The sequence below is a fragment of the Mastigoproctus giganteus genome, chromosome 5 (genome assembly GCF_048544385.1).
Source record: "Mastigoproctus giganteus isolate SK-2022 chromosome 5, ASM4854438v1, whole genome shotgun sequence".
Lineage (NCBI taxonomy): Eukaryota > Metazoa > Arthropoda > Arachnida > Uropygi > Thelyphonidae > Mastigoproctus > Mastigoproctus giganteus.
In genome coordinates, this window is record NC_143579.1 from 17,231,043 (window position 1) to 17,247,022 (window position 15,980).

General features: G+C 38.1%; 1 protein-coding gene across 1 annotated transcript in view; it reads left to right on the forward strand.

Annotated features, from left to right (window-relative positions):
* The first annotated feature begins 7,087 nt into the window (after window positions 1–7,087).
* The window catches only part of mib2 (E3 ubiquitin-protein ligase mind bomb 2), a 388,603-nt gene continuing 379,710 nt past the window's right edge, over window positions 7,088–15,980 (forward strand). The window contains exon 1 of the mRNA XM_090373924.1: window positions 7,088–7,371. The gene's annotated coding sequence lies outside the window, so the exon portion shown is untranslated. The remainder of the gene's footprint in view (window positions 7,372–15,980) is intronic.

The window sequence follows — 15,980 nt, forward strand, 5'->3', positions numbered from 1 at the left end:
TGCAGGATCATCTAGACAAGACTGCAGCAATAATTCAGACACAGCATGGGTTTGTTAAGGGAAAGTCTTGTCTGACAAATTTGATAGGATATTATGATGTGGTTACAAAGGAACTGGATGCGAAAAATAATTTTGATATCATATTTCAGGAAAGATTTTGACATTGTTGCGCATGGAAGACTATTGTACAAATTGGAGCAGAATGGTATTAAGGGTAAGTTGCTACAATGGATAAAAGGATGGTTAAGTGCTAGAAGACAGAGGGTGGTAATCAATGGGTGCTGCTCTTCTTGGACTAATGTTATTAGTGGAATCCCACAGGGTTCGGTGTTAGCTCCACTGTTGTTTTGTATATTTATCAATGATATTGATGAAGGTATACAGGCTTAATGTCAAAGTTTGCAGATGATACAAAGGTTGGCAGGGTTGTTAATGACAGTAATGGCAGTGTGCTACTGCAACAGGATCTAGATAATTTGGGCATATGGGCTAAGAAGTGGCAACTGAAGTTTAACCTTGACAAATGCAAAGTACTGCATAGGGGTAGAAGTAACCCCAGAGAAACGTACCAACTGTGTGGTACTACACTTAAGGTGGTAGAAAATGAAAAAGACCTGGGAGTAATTGTGCAGGCAGATATGAAGTTTTCTGAGCAATGCAGACAGGCTGCCAGGGCAGGTCATGGGGTTTTGCCAATGATATATAGGAATTTTGCTAGCAGGGAAAAGGAGGTGATTATCCCTCTGTATAAGGCAATGGTCAGGCCACGGCTTGAGTACTGCGTACAGGTCTGGAGGCCTCATTTTAGGAAGGATGTAGATTTACTTGAGCGTGTACAGAGAAGGGCAACAAGATTGGTGAGGGGAATGAAGGGATCCTCTTACCAAGAGAGGCTTAAGTCTGCAAATTGCAGTGGCTGGAGACTAGGCACCTGCGCGGTGATCTGATTGAGGTATATAAGGCCTTGAATGGGTTGAGCACGCTGAATTCTGATGGGATTCTTCCACTTGTTCAGATTACGAATCTAAGGGGGCATAAATTGAAATTAAGAAAAGACAGATGTAGAATAGATGTGCGGAAATTTGCCTTTAGCCAGCGGGTAGTTAATTGCTGGAACAAACTTCCATCTGTCGTTGTGGAAGTTGATAGATTGAATAAATTTAAGGAGGAACTGGACAGGCATTTTGAGGGAATGGTGTGATTTTTTTTTTTTTTTTTTGGCTGATGCTGCATAAGCTCATACATTTGCTTTCTTGCATCACATGCCACTACTACTACTACTACTGCTACTACTACTACTACTACTACATCTATACTCTTCATAAATGGATCATATAGTACACGATCCCACATTTCCAGCATTCCAGCACAAATACAATATGGTTGTTCAACTAGACCCAGTTGGATTAACTTATTTTTAATGAGCCATGACTAGTGATTACATAGGAAGTCTCCATGTAGGGGAAAACCACCCTTTTGTTGAACCGTTGAAATTATAGCCTACTTTTGGAATAAACAAATACGTTGTCCTACCAGTTATCCCATCTAACTTGCCATTGATCCACTAATTTCTTAATGATATCTTTCTTTTCCTTTTTAATTCCCACAGAGAGGTTATTAGCAGTGCCCATAAAAGAAATCTGTTTACCTTTACGCATAAAATAACAGAAAGCTTTAAAATTACTATTAAATCTAATGGAAGAGTCCCTGCAGTTACTTGTAGGGCATTGATTGACACTCTTTTACGACAATTGTCTGTATGGACAATAACTTCTGTCGAAATCTAACAACCCCTACCCGAGCATACCAGACAGAGGCCACATAAGTCACTATAGGGATAAATATAATTTTTTAATAAAGAGTAAGATTTCTTTTATGCAAACCCCAATCTTTCTTAGTAATCCTCACAATGGAGATCATCTATTATTTTATTACTTAAATAATCCAAATGCGGTGTAAACAATAAATTGTCGTCTAAAATTCCCCCTAAATATTTAATACAGGAAACTAATCATCCCCGGGGGCTCACATCTGGTGAGTATGGGCTTGGCACACCCAGGGTCCTGAGCTGGATATCATCATTCTTCTCTTTCTTGGTGATTCCCTTCTATTTTTGACTCTCTCTCTCTCTCTCTCTCTCACAGGGTTACTCGGGAACTCTTTTTTTTTTTTCCTGGTGCAGCATAAGCCTCAGGCTTCCTTGCATCATGTGGATATTAATAATAATAATAATAATAATAATAATAATGGTATTTGTTTATTATTAATTACTAATCGAGGAAGCCTATTGTAGTCTAATCTTCCTTTCAGTAACACCATAACTGTTTTGTATGAAGATATTTTGAATTTATTCGTTGAAGCCCAGTAAACAAGATCATCAATAATAAGTTCCAACCTACCCTCAACGCCTGGACTTACCTGTTACACACAATACTAAATCGTCTGCGTAAGCTACCTTATGACAATTAGAAAGCTACATTTGCCACCACTGATCAAGGACCACGTTCCAAAAAAACCGGTCCCAAACTGATCCTTGTGGACATCTCGATTAATATCCCTTTTAAAAGTAAGGTGTTGCGATCTTACAATAATTTTCCTTCCAGTAAGATAACTGTTTATAATTAAGTATAAGGACATAGGGCATGATAATGCTCTTAAAGAAGAGAGGACGCTTTGATGCCAAACTGTATCAAATGCCCCGTCAAAATCAATAAAGAGGGCTAATACATATTTATCATTAAAATGTAAACTATAAGTGATGAAATCTTGAAAAGCATCTTCAGTTGAACAATTTATTTTAAATCCGTACTGATATGGAAAAGCCAGAGTTTCATTTTCTGAAACAAATCTTCCAACCTTAACAACATTAGTCTCTCAAATATTTTCCCTAAGTTAGTCAATACAGATATCGGTCTATATCCACGAGGGTCAGTTATCAGTTTACCAGGCTTTTGTAACAACTTAAGCAGGGCAACATTCCAGAAACCTGGAAAAGTTCCCTCTATTAAACATTTATTAAAAATATTTACCAAAATCTCAGGAAAAATATCTACTAGTTTAATAATACAATTGTTTTCAACGATGTCTATTCCTGGTGTTTTATTTACATTAATTTTTGAACAAACATTTTGGACCTCTCTGATATTGAATAAATCAGTCTCAGGGGGTCTTTGATATTCTTTATTATCCATCCTATTTAATCCTTGCTGCTCTGTGTGATCAACATAGCTGTCAGTTAAAAATAATTTATTAGTAATTGCATTAACAGTAGAATACCAGTCTGTAGATTCAGTATTATCAGAATAGACAGTACTAATTAAATTATTAACATTTAACTTATTTCTAGTTATCTTAAATAAAAGACCCCATGGACTTTTATTTCCCGCAGTAAATACCAATTGCTTCCATGCCTTTAATTTATGTTCATAAATGGACCTCTGATATGCCTTCCTTTTAATCTTATGTAACTCCCTATAAATCAACGCGTCATTGTTACTCAAACCCCTATATCTTTGATAAATTTTCTTAGTATAAAAAACCTCTTTCCTTAGCCTGGAAAGTAGCACAGACCACCAAGGCACATTATAAACAGAATCTCTCTTCCTTTTAGCAGCATATTGCAAAGCATTAAGTAATGTAGACTGAACGCAAAAAGCATATTCATTAGCATTCACAGAGTTTAAATTTAATCTCACCTAATCTGTAAAATTTGCAACCAAGACTTGTATGAACTTATCCCAAATATATTTTTTTATAATTAAACCTTTTAGAATCATCTTTTATCTCTTCTTTTACCTGACCATCAGCTACACTTAAAAAAAATACAATTGCTCTATGTTCGCTATTCGTTAAATTAATCGCCAAATCCATCCCAAAAAGATATTCTTCTGTTCAAGTGTTGAGACACCAGAGCTATGTCCATATTAGAAGTACCATGTATATTATCAGAAGTGTATGGTTTATATGGTTCATTTAAAATATTTAAATTGTGACATAAAATAAATTCTTCTAATTGAATTCCTCTATGATCAATATTTTCATTGTACCAAAGCCTTGACTTTACTGCCATTAAGCTTTCCTTGCCACACTCCCTTGTGTGGTTCTTTGCCTCCAGCCCACAGGCGGGGGAGTTACCCCCGGTGTCCTCCCCGCTCGCCCACCTTTCCCTCTGGTGGGGCATGGGCCAGCTCCTCTGTTTTTTGGGGGGGTCATCTTCGGTATGGACCCCTTATCTCTGTCTTTTACCCCCAGACTTCAGTTTTCCTTCCCTTCTCTAACTTACAACCAGCATCCGAATCATCTCTAAATTGCTTGAGCCCTACACCCAAAAACTTAATAATAACAACATCAAATCGCATAACTAGTACTCCTTTTGGCTGATCCCTATCTATAGTGGTTGTGTTTTGTTTTTTTTGTTCCTAGCCACTGAAATCTCAAGAAATTAAGTGGCAGGACCTGACAGAGTAAATAACTATAATACTGATGTACCTGGTCTGCCTCCACGGGGTGGAGTGTAGGCAACGTTGGGACCCATTAGGGGCCCAGTGGCTAAATGACCAGAAGAACAACGGTACACAACACTACTCATATACCTTAAAATATACCTTAAGCCTCTGGCATTGACAGTGTTCTGTTTCACACTCACAATGTATACTACATGGAGTTGGGGGGGAACCGCTGCTTTCAACATTTCCCAGTGTTCCGTGTTGGGCCCATTGTTGTTTTGTATATTTATCAACGATATTGATGAAGGTATATCAGGTTTAATGTCCAAGTTTGCAGATGATACAAAAGTCGGCAGGGTTGCTAACGACAGTAAAGACAGCATGATACTCCAACTGGATCTAGATAAGTTGGGTAAATGGGCTGAGAAGTGGCAACTGAAGTTTAACATTGACAAATGCAAAGTGCTGCATATGGGTAGCAATAACCGAAGAGAAACGTACCAACTGTGTTGGTACTACACTCAGGGAAGTGGAAAGTGAAAAAGACCTGGGGGGGGGGGTCATTGTGCAGTCAAATATGAAGAGCAGGGCAGATAGGCCGCCAGAGCAGGTCATGGAGTATTGTCTATGATATATAGGAATTTTGCTAGCATGAACAGGGAGGTGATTATCTCGTTGTACAAGGCAATGGTTAGGCCACACCTAGAGTATTGTGTACAGGTCTGGAGGTCTCATTTTAGGAAGGATGTAGAGTTGCTAGAACGAGTACAAAGAGGGCAACAAGAATCGTGAGGGGAACAAAGGGGTGCTCTTACCAAGAAAGGCTTAAGTTCTGCAAACTGCAGCGCCTGCAGAGTAGGCACCTGTGAGTTGATCTGATTGAAGTGTATAAGGCTTTGAATGGGATGAGCATGCTGATTGCTGATGGGAATCTTCCTCTTGTTCAGATTAAGAACTTGAGGGTTCATAGATTCTTCAAATTGAGGAAAGAAAATTGTAGAATAGATGTGCGGAAATTTGCTTTTAGCCTGTGGGTAGTTGATTGGTGGAATATACTTCCATTTTTTATTGTGGAAGTTGAAAGCCTAAATAAATTTAAGGCTGAGCCGGATAGGCATTTGGAACGAATGGAGGGTTGAAATGGAAGGGTTTATTTTGGCTGATGCTGCATGTGCTTGCTTTCTTGCATCGTATGCCTCTACTAATGCTAATGCTACAACAGTGACTTCGTGATATTCTGCTGCTTTGTCATTTTCATTGATTTTATGGCGGTGTTGAATCCAGTTGTTGTCCTTTTTCCTTATAAAAACTTGTATAAAATTGTTCCACTAGTTTTATTACTTGTTGCTGTGCTATCCTCATGCGTCAATGCAAACATTTGGGTCTTGTACGTAACCATTTTTCCTTTTGCTTTCTTTAGCCCTTGAGTTTCTTCCACTGTTTGTTCTGACGAGATTCTTCTTTTATGCACTTTCTTATGTAAATGTGTAATCAGATAACATAAGAAATCAGATAAAATGTGTAGAAATCTGCCAGATTTCTACACATTTTATCTGATTTCTTATGTTACCACCTTGCTTCATCTCTCGTCGCGTTTTAATGATGGTAGTTGTTTCTTTTGATATGCTGGTGGGTTTTTCTTGTTTTATATGTATCTCTTATTTGTGTCGCCTTAATATATTTATTTTTGTGTTACTTTAATGTATAGATTTTTATATCGTCTTAGAGGGTATGTCTCATTCTGTGATTAGGCAAAATCAAGGAGAGAGTATGTGAAAGGTATATATATATATATATATATATATATATATATTATGATAGGAGTGTTACTTCTCTTTGGCAGGGATCGTCCAGTATGATAAATAGACTATAAAAGAAATCGGCTGTTCATTTTATGCGTGGTATAATAATCTACTTTCTCCCCCACCGCGTGGAAAATCCTCGAGTTCGAATCTAGTCAGCGAGAAGAGGAATGTTTGTATTTTTTTTTTTTCACCTGTCGTTGTGGAAGTTGATAGGTTAAATAAATTTATGGAGGAACTGGACAGGCATTTGGAGGGAATGGTGTGTTTATTTTTTTTTTGTTTTGGCTGATGCTGCATAAGCTCATACACTTGCTTTCTTGCATCACATGCCACTACTACTACTACTTCGTGAAGAAAAGAGCCTTACAAGTGTTTGACTCCATCCAATGTAGGAAAGGTTTTTTCTCTAGCAATCTCCGGTTTTTCGCTAGCGAAGCAAGCAAATATGCAACAGAGAAAATACGCAATTTTTTCTAGATGTAATTTCGGGTGGTACTAAATGTGAGTTTTTTGTGTTTTTTTTTCTACCACTCACTACTGCAAATGAATGATAAAGTTGAAAAATTCTTTTTCATGAAAGCGAGTGGGAAATTATTTAAAAAAAAAACAATTAAGAAAGATGTATAAATAAATATTGGATATAAATAATAAAAAGCACGATGACAAAGTTCTACTCCTTCTGGTTATCATGTTTCCGACATCCCCAACCGGTAGGAGTGGTGTCTAGGAAAGACACTTAGCATTATAGAGAAAAGTGGGCGGAGCTTCATTACTCTGCTAGTTAATGATACTCGTACTTTATTGAATGTAAATGGTTGGCCGTTGTTTATAATACATGTGTGTTGTCTGAGAATATAACTTAAGTAGTCATTTGTTTTCTCTTTAAAAACACTGATTTGTATCTACGAGTGGTATTAAAAATTAAACGTGGTTTCATGTTTAAATGTTGTGGACAAATTTGTGAGCAAATTAAAAGCTTTTGTCATAGTGCCTAAGAATGATAATCACGTCATGTTGTTCATGTCATTGTACACTTTACTGCAGAAACAGGTTGGGCTGTCATACAGTTTTTGTTTTTGGCCAGTGTCTCTATATAGGAAAGGATTGCATCTGGTGTAATGGTTTGTTATTTGTATATTGTGTTATAATTCACGCGATCCTTGTCATGTGTAAATATGGACTTATGGATTCGTTTTGTGAGTTAACATGTAGATGCATATAGTGTCCATTGAACTGTGTATGTGTACAGGTTTAAATGTCTGGTTTCAACTTATCCTACAAGATGTTTATTTCAAATTCTAGGTTTAAGTAATTGATTTACCGAACAAGTTTCTTTATTTTAATTTAAATAATAATAATGAATTTCTGTTGTGTGCATTCATGTTTTTATTTTCCATTTGGCTTGCATACGCATGTTTACTGCATGATAATTATATATGTAAGTGTAACGATATTAGAACATTTAGAAATTTCAATATTTTCCACGGATAGAAAGCATTTGTTTATAAATGGAGTTGCGGTTTTCTGATTAACGCTTTTGTTTGTGTACCATCCTTTTTGGTGCCACTTTCTCAGACCTAACTGGGGCTGGCTCCAAAGGGTAAGTGCACTGTTTGCGAAACACTGCGTTTGTTGAACTGCTAGAGCAAACACTGTGTAATTACAAGTATTTGGTCACTGATATACATTCTTATTAAGTGATTAAAAAGCCTGATTTTGGTGTGGGCCTTCTACCTTTTGGTCTTAATTATGCCAGATAGCCTATACTCTCATAGGTACATTCACCATATACAGAAAACATGAGTTTGAATCCTGTCAAGATGGGAGGAATTTCTGTGGACTTTTCCTGACTTTTGGCTGAGGTTAATTGTTAATAAACCATGGCTCATTTACAAATACAACTTATTTACAAATAAACCATCATTTACTTTTACAAATACAGCTATGATGCTTGTGGTGGCGGTACAGCTCTGCGATAGCTGCAAGCACAGTCCATCCTTTCTTGATTTACACTTATTCAGTAAGTTAAACAAGGATCAAAGATATACTTCAAGCATGAAGCGAGCACGTGGATGCTTCCTTTCGGACATGGGCTAAACCAATGGCATGATCAAACAAAGCTGCATGTTGAAGTATTAAAAAAACATTTATTTATAATTTTTATTTTCAATTACATTTTGAAAAACTAAAATTTTCATAATTTATAAATATTGATTTATTTATCATTGTGGATTATCTCGCACACCCCATGGATTATCTCGCACACCCCATCCTTTCTTGATTTACACTTATTCAGTAAGTTAAACAAGGATCAAAGATATACTTCAAGCCTGAAGCGAGCACGTGGATGCTTCCTTTCGGACATGGGCTAAACCAATGGCATGATCAAACAAAGCTGCATGTTGAAGTATTAAAAAAACATTTATTTATAATTTTTATTTTCAATTACATTTTGAAAAACTAAAATTTTCATAATTTATAAATATTGATTTATTTATCATTGTGGATTATCTCGCACACCCCATGGATCATTTCGTGCACCACAAGGGGTGCCCGCACCCAACTTTGGAGACCACTGGTCTAGTGTATTATAGTAGCATAATCTACATATTGTTACAACAATTAGCCATCAAATGTATCCATATCATGAAAAGCATCCCCCACTGTCATTTCTACCATTGTACTTAGTTGATATTTTATGGTCTACAAGGAAGAATCTCCTTGCTATCTGCATATCCTGATTCCTCCATCAGATTGAAGCTTTGTATACCATCATTGTTCATTTTGCAGAATATAGCTCTAACCCTCCCCCCCCCCCCAAACATCCCTTTTCTGTAATATTGGTACCATTGTAATGAATGACTTTTCTGATTTAGTTTGTGCATCACAACTTACCTACGATAATCATTTAAGTACAGTAATTTCTCCTTTGTGCTCCTGATTTCCCGAGTGGTAGCACAGTAGTTTTAGTAGTAATGGTCTGTGATGCAAGAAAGCAAGCTTATATAGCATCAGCCAAAAAAAAAAAAAAAAAAACAGTTCACCTATCCGTACCCTCCGAGAATTTGAGAAGAATTTCTCCTTTGAATTTATTCAGCCCATCCACTTTCACAACAACAGATGGAAGCCTGTTCCAACAATCAGCCATCCTCTGGCTAAAGGCAGACTTCTGCACATCCTGCAACCATCCTTCCTAAACATGAATTTATACCTCCTCGTATGTAGTCTCAGCAAGTGGAAGAATACTATTAACATTCAGCTTATTCAATCCATTTAAGGCTTTAAACACTTCAAACAGAACTCCTTGCAGGTGCATTGTCTCGAGACTGCAATTTGCAGAACTGAAGCCTTTCTAGGTAAGAGAGAGCATTTTGTTCCTTTACCAATCTGTTTGCCCTTCTCTTGCACCTGTTCCAGCCGATCTACATCCTTCCTAAAGTGAGGCCTCCAGATTTGTATAGAATAATCAAGATTTGGCCTAACCATGGTCTTTTACAAAGGGATAATCATCTCCTTATCTCTGCCAAGAAAGTTCCTGTATATCATTGAAAAAACCTCATGAGCTGTTTTGGCATCTGTTTGCATTGCTCAGAGAACTTCATATATGACTACAAAATTACCCCCAGGTCTCTTTTTCATTTTCCAGTACCTTGAGTGTAGTACCACCCTGGTGTCATTAGACCCTAAACACACACACACAGTACCACACAGTTGATAAGTTGCTGTGGGCTTACTGTTACCCATGTGCAGTACCTTGCATTTGTCAATGTTAAACTTCAGCTGCCATTTCTCAGCCCATCGACCCAATTTTCCTAGATCTTTTTGCATTAGTTTTGCACTAACTGTTGTTAACCAACCTGCCAACATTTGTATCATCTGCAAACTTAGACACTAAGCCTGATATACCTTCATTAATATCATTGATAAATATCAAAAACAACAATGGACCCAGCACTGAATCCTGGGGAACTCCACTAATAACATTAATCCACAAAGAGCAGTGCCCATTGATAACACTGTCTTCTTCTACTTAACCTACTCTTGCTTTTGGTTGTTATCCTTCCACACTATGTGAAAAAGGGCTCCATTCGAATTTCATTCTTGACAGAAAGAACTTTAATTGGCCTTTTCATGATGTGGCCATATTAGTCAGCCAGTTTTGTCTATAAGTCCAATAGAATATTATACACCAATGAGCCAAAACATTATGACCAGCGAGTCTTTATACAAATCGAAGCAACTGCAGGTGAACTACGGAACGGGTCGGGAAAAGGTATAAAAAACACCTGATACTGAACTCTGTTAATCAATGTAGTGTTACTCTTGTTCTTCAGATGGGAAAGGCAGTAGACTTAAGCAAGTTTGACAAAGGCCAAATTGTAATGGCCAGATGACTGGGTCAGGGCATATCCAAAACTGCAATGCTGGTGGGATGCTCACGGTCAGCTGTGGTTAGTACCTACTGAAATTGGAGTGAGGAGGGAAAACCCACAAACCACCAGCGAGGTGTTGGATGACCACGGCTCATCGATGCACGAAGGCTCTCTCGGATGGTACGTGGCGACTGAGGTACAAATAATTGTGCCTCAGTCGCCCTGTAATTGGAATGCTGGTGATGGTAGTAATGTGTCACAACACACAGTATACCGAACCTTGCTGAAAATGGGCTGTGTAGCTGCAGGCTGCTCCAAGTGCCCATGCTAACCACGGTTCACCGGCGACAGCGCCTACAATGGACATGCGAACATTGAAACTGGATCTTGAGTGATTGGGAGAAGGTCATATGGTCTGACGAATCACATTTCCTGTTGCACCATGTGGACAGCCGGGTACTTGTGCATCATTTACCTGGGGAAGTGAAGGCACATGCACCATGGGATGAAAACAAGCTGGTGCCTGCTGTGTCATGCTTTGGGCAATGTTCTTCTGGGATACCCTGGGTCCAGTTATCCATGTGCCGGGCACTCTGATGTCTACCACCAACCTAAACATCATTGCTGACCAGGTACATCCTTTCCTGGCAATGGTCTTCCCCCTCTGGCGGTGCCGTCTTTCAGAAGGATAATGTGCCATGCAACACCGCCCGAATTGTTCGAGACTGGTTCGTGGAATATGAGGAAGACTTTCAGGTATTGCCCTGGACTCCAAATTCTGCAGACATCAATCCCATCAAGCAGCTGTGGTTTGTGTTGGAACAGCAACTCCGATCTGCGGTGTCTCAACCACTGACCTTACAGTAGTTAAAGGACCTGTTGGTTACGTGTTGGTACCAGATACCACAAGACACATTTAGAAATCTTTTAGCATCTGTGCCTTGCTGGGTACATACTGTTTTAGCTGCAATGGAGGACCAATATTATATTAAGTAGGTGGTCATAATGTTTTGGCTCATCGGTGTATGCTGAAACACTGGGCTTTCATGCAGAAAACAGTCATATTAACCAAGGAATGCAGTGGCTTTACATGCATGCACACATACTGAGAATTATAAATACCTCCTGAGTGATTTTTCTGTAGCTTTAGTGGCAGTTTTGTTTGGTAATATGTTTGACCATTCTGAGGTCTCTTTCTGTTCAAGTATGCAGTTGAACATTTTGTGATTCAACTTTTGCATCTTTTTTTATCATCCACAATAAACCCTCAATATTACTGACTAACGGGGGGTGTCCATTATTTCTGAATGTTTGTTCAATTGAAAATTTTTTTCCCTAGATCATTTTTGCCCCATATAATTGAATGTGTATGTGTGCATTAGAAACACTGAAATAAAGTTAAACAATAAAAAACAGCTGTTATTTATCTTGAATTTATTGATTAATATATGTATATAGTTACTACATAATTTACTGTTACTGTATGGTGAAGCTTGGAAAATCTTTGGAGTTAAACAATCAGAATTGAGATACAGGTGGATCTCCAGAGTCAGACTACTTAAGCTCAGCCTTTCTGCAGTATCTTACTGTTTTTTTTTTTTTTTTTTATGCCATATTCTCATAGACATTGGAAACAGACAGACCAAAAACTAACTTCTCTAACAGTTTTAATTTCTGGGTAACACTCAAGATGCACATGCTTCCTCTTCTTACCAGTTTTCTTAGAGGCCATGATGGTACACTGTAATGAGGTTATAATAAAGAAAACCAGGCACAGATGGGCACTTAATGATGTTAGAAAGCACATCCATAGACAGATTAGGACACTTGCTGAAGTCTTTTAAATTGAGATCCATAAAATTGAGGGTTTAGCATATTTCCTTATAACGTTCCATATGTGCAACATAATATGGAAATTCACTAAATCCTGGATTGTTGAGAATTTCCAAATTTGCTGCATAACAATTGGCCTTACAATGTAACACCCAACTGTGTTGAACTCGGTTTGCACTGTTCCCTGTGTTATTTTGCTTGAAACACTGTTACTTCAACATTTAAATTTATATTCATGAATGACTATTATGCCCTTCATGTCATTAACATAATGTTTTATCTATGTGATTATTTTATGGCATCCTAATACTTTTGATATTGATGCATCTACATTCATGCATGAGGAATTCTGTAAGGAAGGGGAGGACAGAAGTTTATTAAACTCTAACAGGAAGCTAAATGATTTTGTAATAAAGGAGAGCAAAGTGGAGGAGAAATTGTTGAAGTTAAACATAAAAAGGCAGATGGAATCTATCCAGTTATATTGAAGGAGGCAACGAGGGAAGTAAGCAAACTCTTTGCCATAATTATGAGAGAATCATTCAGGGGAGGCCCCTATGGACTGGAGATGTGCAAATGTATTCCCAATTCACAAAGGAGGTTCAAAGGGTGACACAAATAATTATAGACTTGTTAGTTTAACTTCTGATCTGGGGAAAATAATGGAGTCACTGGTTAGAGAAGTGATGCAGGATCGCCTAGACAAGACTGCAGTAATAGTTCGGACACAGCATGGGTTTGTTAAAGGGAGGTCTTGTCTGACCAATTTGATTGGATACTATGATCACAAAGGAACTGGATGCAAAAAATAATTTTGATATCATATATTCGGATTTCAGGAAAGCTTTTGATACTGCTGTACAAATTGGAGCGGTATGGCATTAAGGGCAAATTGTTGCAATGGATAAAGGGATGGTTGAGTGGGAGACAGCAGAGAGTGGTAGTAAATGGACACTGCTCTACATGGATTAATGTTATTAGTGGAGTTCCCCAGGGTTCGGTGCTGGGCCCATTGTTGTTTTGGGTATTTATTATTGATATCGATGGAGGTATATCAGGCTTAATGTCCAAGTTTGCAGATGATACAAAGGTTGGCAGGGTTGTTAATGATAGTAAAGAAAGTATACTATTGCAACAGGATCTAGAAAAGTTAGGTAGATGGGCTGACAAGTGGAATCTGAAGTTTAATATTGACAAACGCAAAGTACTGCATATGGGTATCAGTAACCCAAGAGAAACTTACAAACTGTGTGGTACTACGATCAGGGAGGTGGAGAATGAAAAGGACTTGGGGGATAATTGTGCAGTCAAATATGAAGTTTGCTGAGCAGTGCAGACGGGCTGCCAGAGCAGGTCATAGAGTTTTGGCTATGATATTTATGAATTTTGCTAGCAGAGACAAGGATGTGATTATACCTTTGTATAAGGCAATGGTCAGGCCACACCTTGGGTACTGCTTACAGGTCTGGAGGTACAGGTCTCATTTTAGGAAGGATGTAGAGTTGCTAGAATGAGTACAGAGAAGAGCAACAAGATTGGTGAGAGGAACAAAAAGAGGCTTAAATTCTGTAAGTTGTAGCACCTGGAGACTAGGCACTTGCAAGGTGATCTGATTGAGGTGTACAAGGCTTTGAGTGGTTTGAGCAGACTCAATGCTGATGGGAGATTAAGAACCTGAGGGGGCATAGATTCAAGTTGAGGAAAGACTGTTGTAGTAGAACAGATGTGTGGAAGTTTGTCTTTAGCCAGTGGGTAGTTGATTGCTGGAACAGACTTCCATCTGTTGTTGTGGAAGTTGATAGCTTAAATAAATTTAAGGCTGAACTAGACGAACATTTGGAGTGACCGGATGGGTGAAATGGGATGGTTTTTTTTTTTTTTTTCGGCTGATGGTCTGTAAGCTTGCTTTCTTGCATCATATGCCTCAACTAATGCTAATAGTGTAGTTATAGCAAAAGATAGGGCGCCTCCATAGCCAGGTGGGATGGAGCAGCAGTGCGTAGCACACGCTTCTTGATTAGACCATGGTTTGAGCCCGTCACCACCAAATATGGTGGTGACGGGCTCAAACGAGCATGCGGAAAGGTCAGGGAATGACCACCGCATATTCTGGAGCAATATGGCCTTAGTTGCTAATGCTCCTAAAAACCAAATAACAAACAACAGCAAAAGATAGTTTTAACAACTAAATCATGTACATGAGTCCAAATAAATCATTGCATGTTTGTAGATGTAACCTTGAGTTAAAACTTTAATCAGTACAAACTTCCACCCTTCCCACCCAACATATTAGGGAATTGATATTTTGCACAACTTATTGTAGTTTTTATTTTTATTTTTTTGAAACCATAGGTACCAATGATAGCATTGATTTTTATTCAGACTTATGGTAGTTATATTAACGTTCCGCTACTTGCATCTTGACGGCGCCTCCGTAGCCAGGTGGGCAGGAGCAGCAGTGGGTTGCACACGCTTCTTGATTAGACCGGGGTTCGAGCCCGTGCCCACCAAATACGGAGGATGCGGAAAGGTCAGGGAATGACCACCGCATATCCCTGGAGCAATATGGCCTTAGTTGTTAATGCTCCTAAAAACCAAATAACAAACAAACTTGCATCTTGAATTTAACAAAGGTTCTTGTGTGGTATCTGAGAGACACTTCTTTTTTATTTTAATTATAAAAAATTAAATTTTAGCTTTCTGAATCAAAAATGATGATCTATTAACTATGATTTGCTGAAGTCATTTAAAAAATTTCATCAAAATAAATAACAGGAACCAACAATATTAATAAAGAAAGATTTCATTGTATTTTTCAGAATTTTCAAGGTCACTATTCCCTGAATTGAAACATAGATGCTTGTGTGGAATATGGCAGACACAGTGTGCACATCTGTATTTTTGTCAGCTGTTTGCATTCAGCTGGTAAAACCAAAGCTGTACGGAAAATTAGAAAATTTACAAAACATCTGTGACATCTTGCAGATGTTTTGTGAAACTTGTGCTTCTTAACACTAATTCAGTGAACTCTTTTAATGTTGTCCTTATGACACCATCAGCATCACGTACCTGGGTATGTGAGACTGATGGTGCCATAAGAACAGCATTACAAGAGTTCATTGAAGAAGTGGTACATGATGTACTACTATGTCTGAGAATAATCTGTAATTCTTTAAGAAATTAAAGGCAGATTACCCTCCATGCAGATGTAAATACTCATTATTTCACCAATTGCACAATTCTTGATATACCTGTGCACCATGCAGCTAAAAGAATATTTAAGAAAAAAAGCAAATGTGAGCAGTGTGTTATAGGCCTAATGATTGTGATGAGTATAACAAACAGCTATACAGAGAAATAGAGTGCGCCAGTAAATCAGAATGTCTTAAAATGGGAGATTTTAACTCTCCAAATATTGACTGAAACTTGTATGTTGGTCACTCACACACACAAGCAAGACTTTTGTGGATTTATTGGCTGATTGTTTTCGACAGCAGCTTGTTAGAGAAGCAACAAGAGGAAAC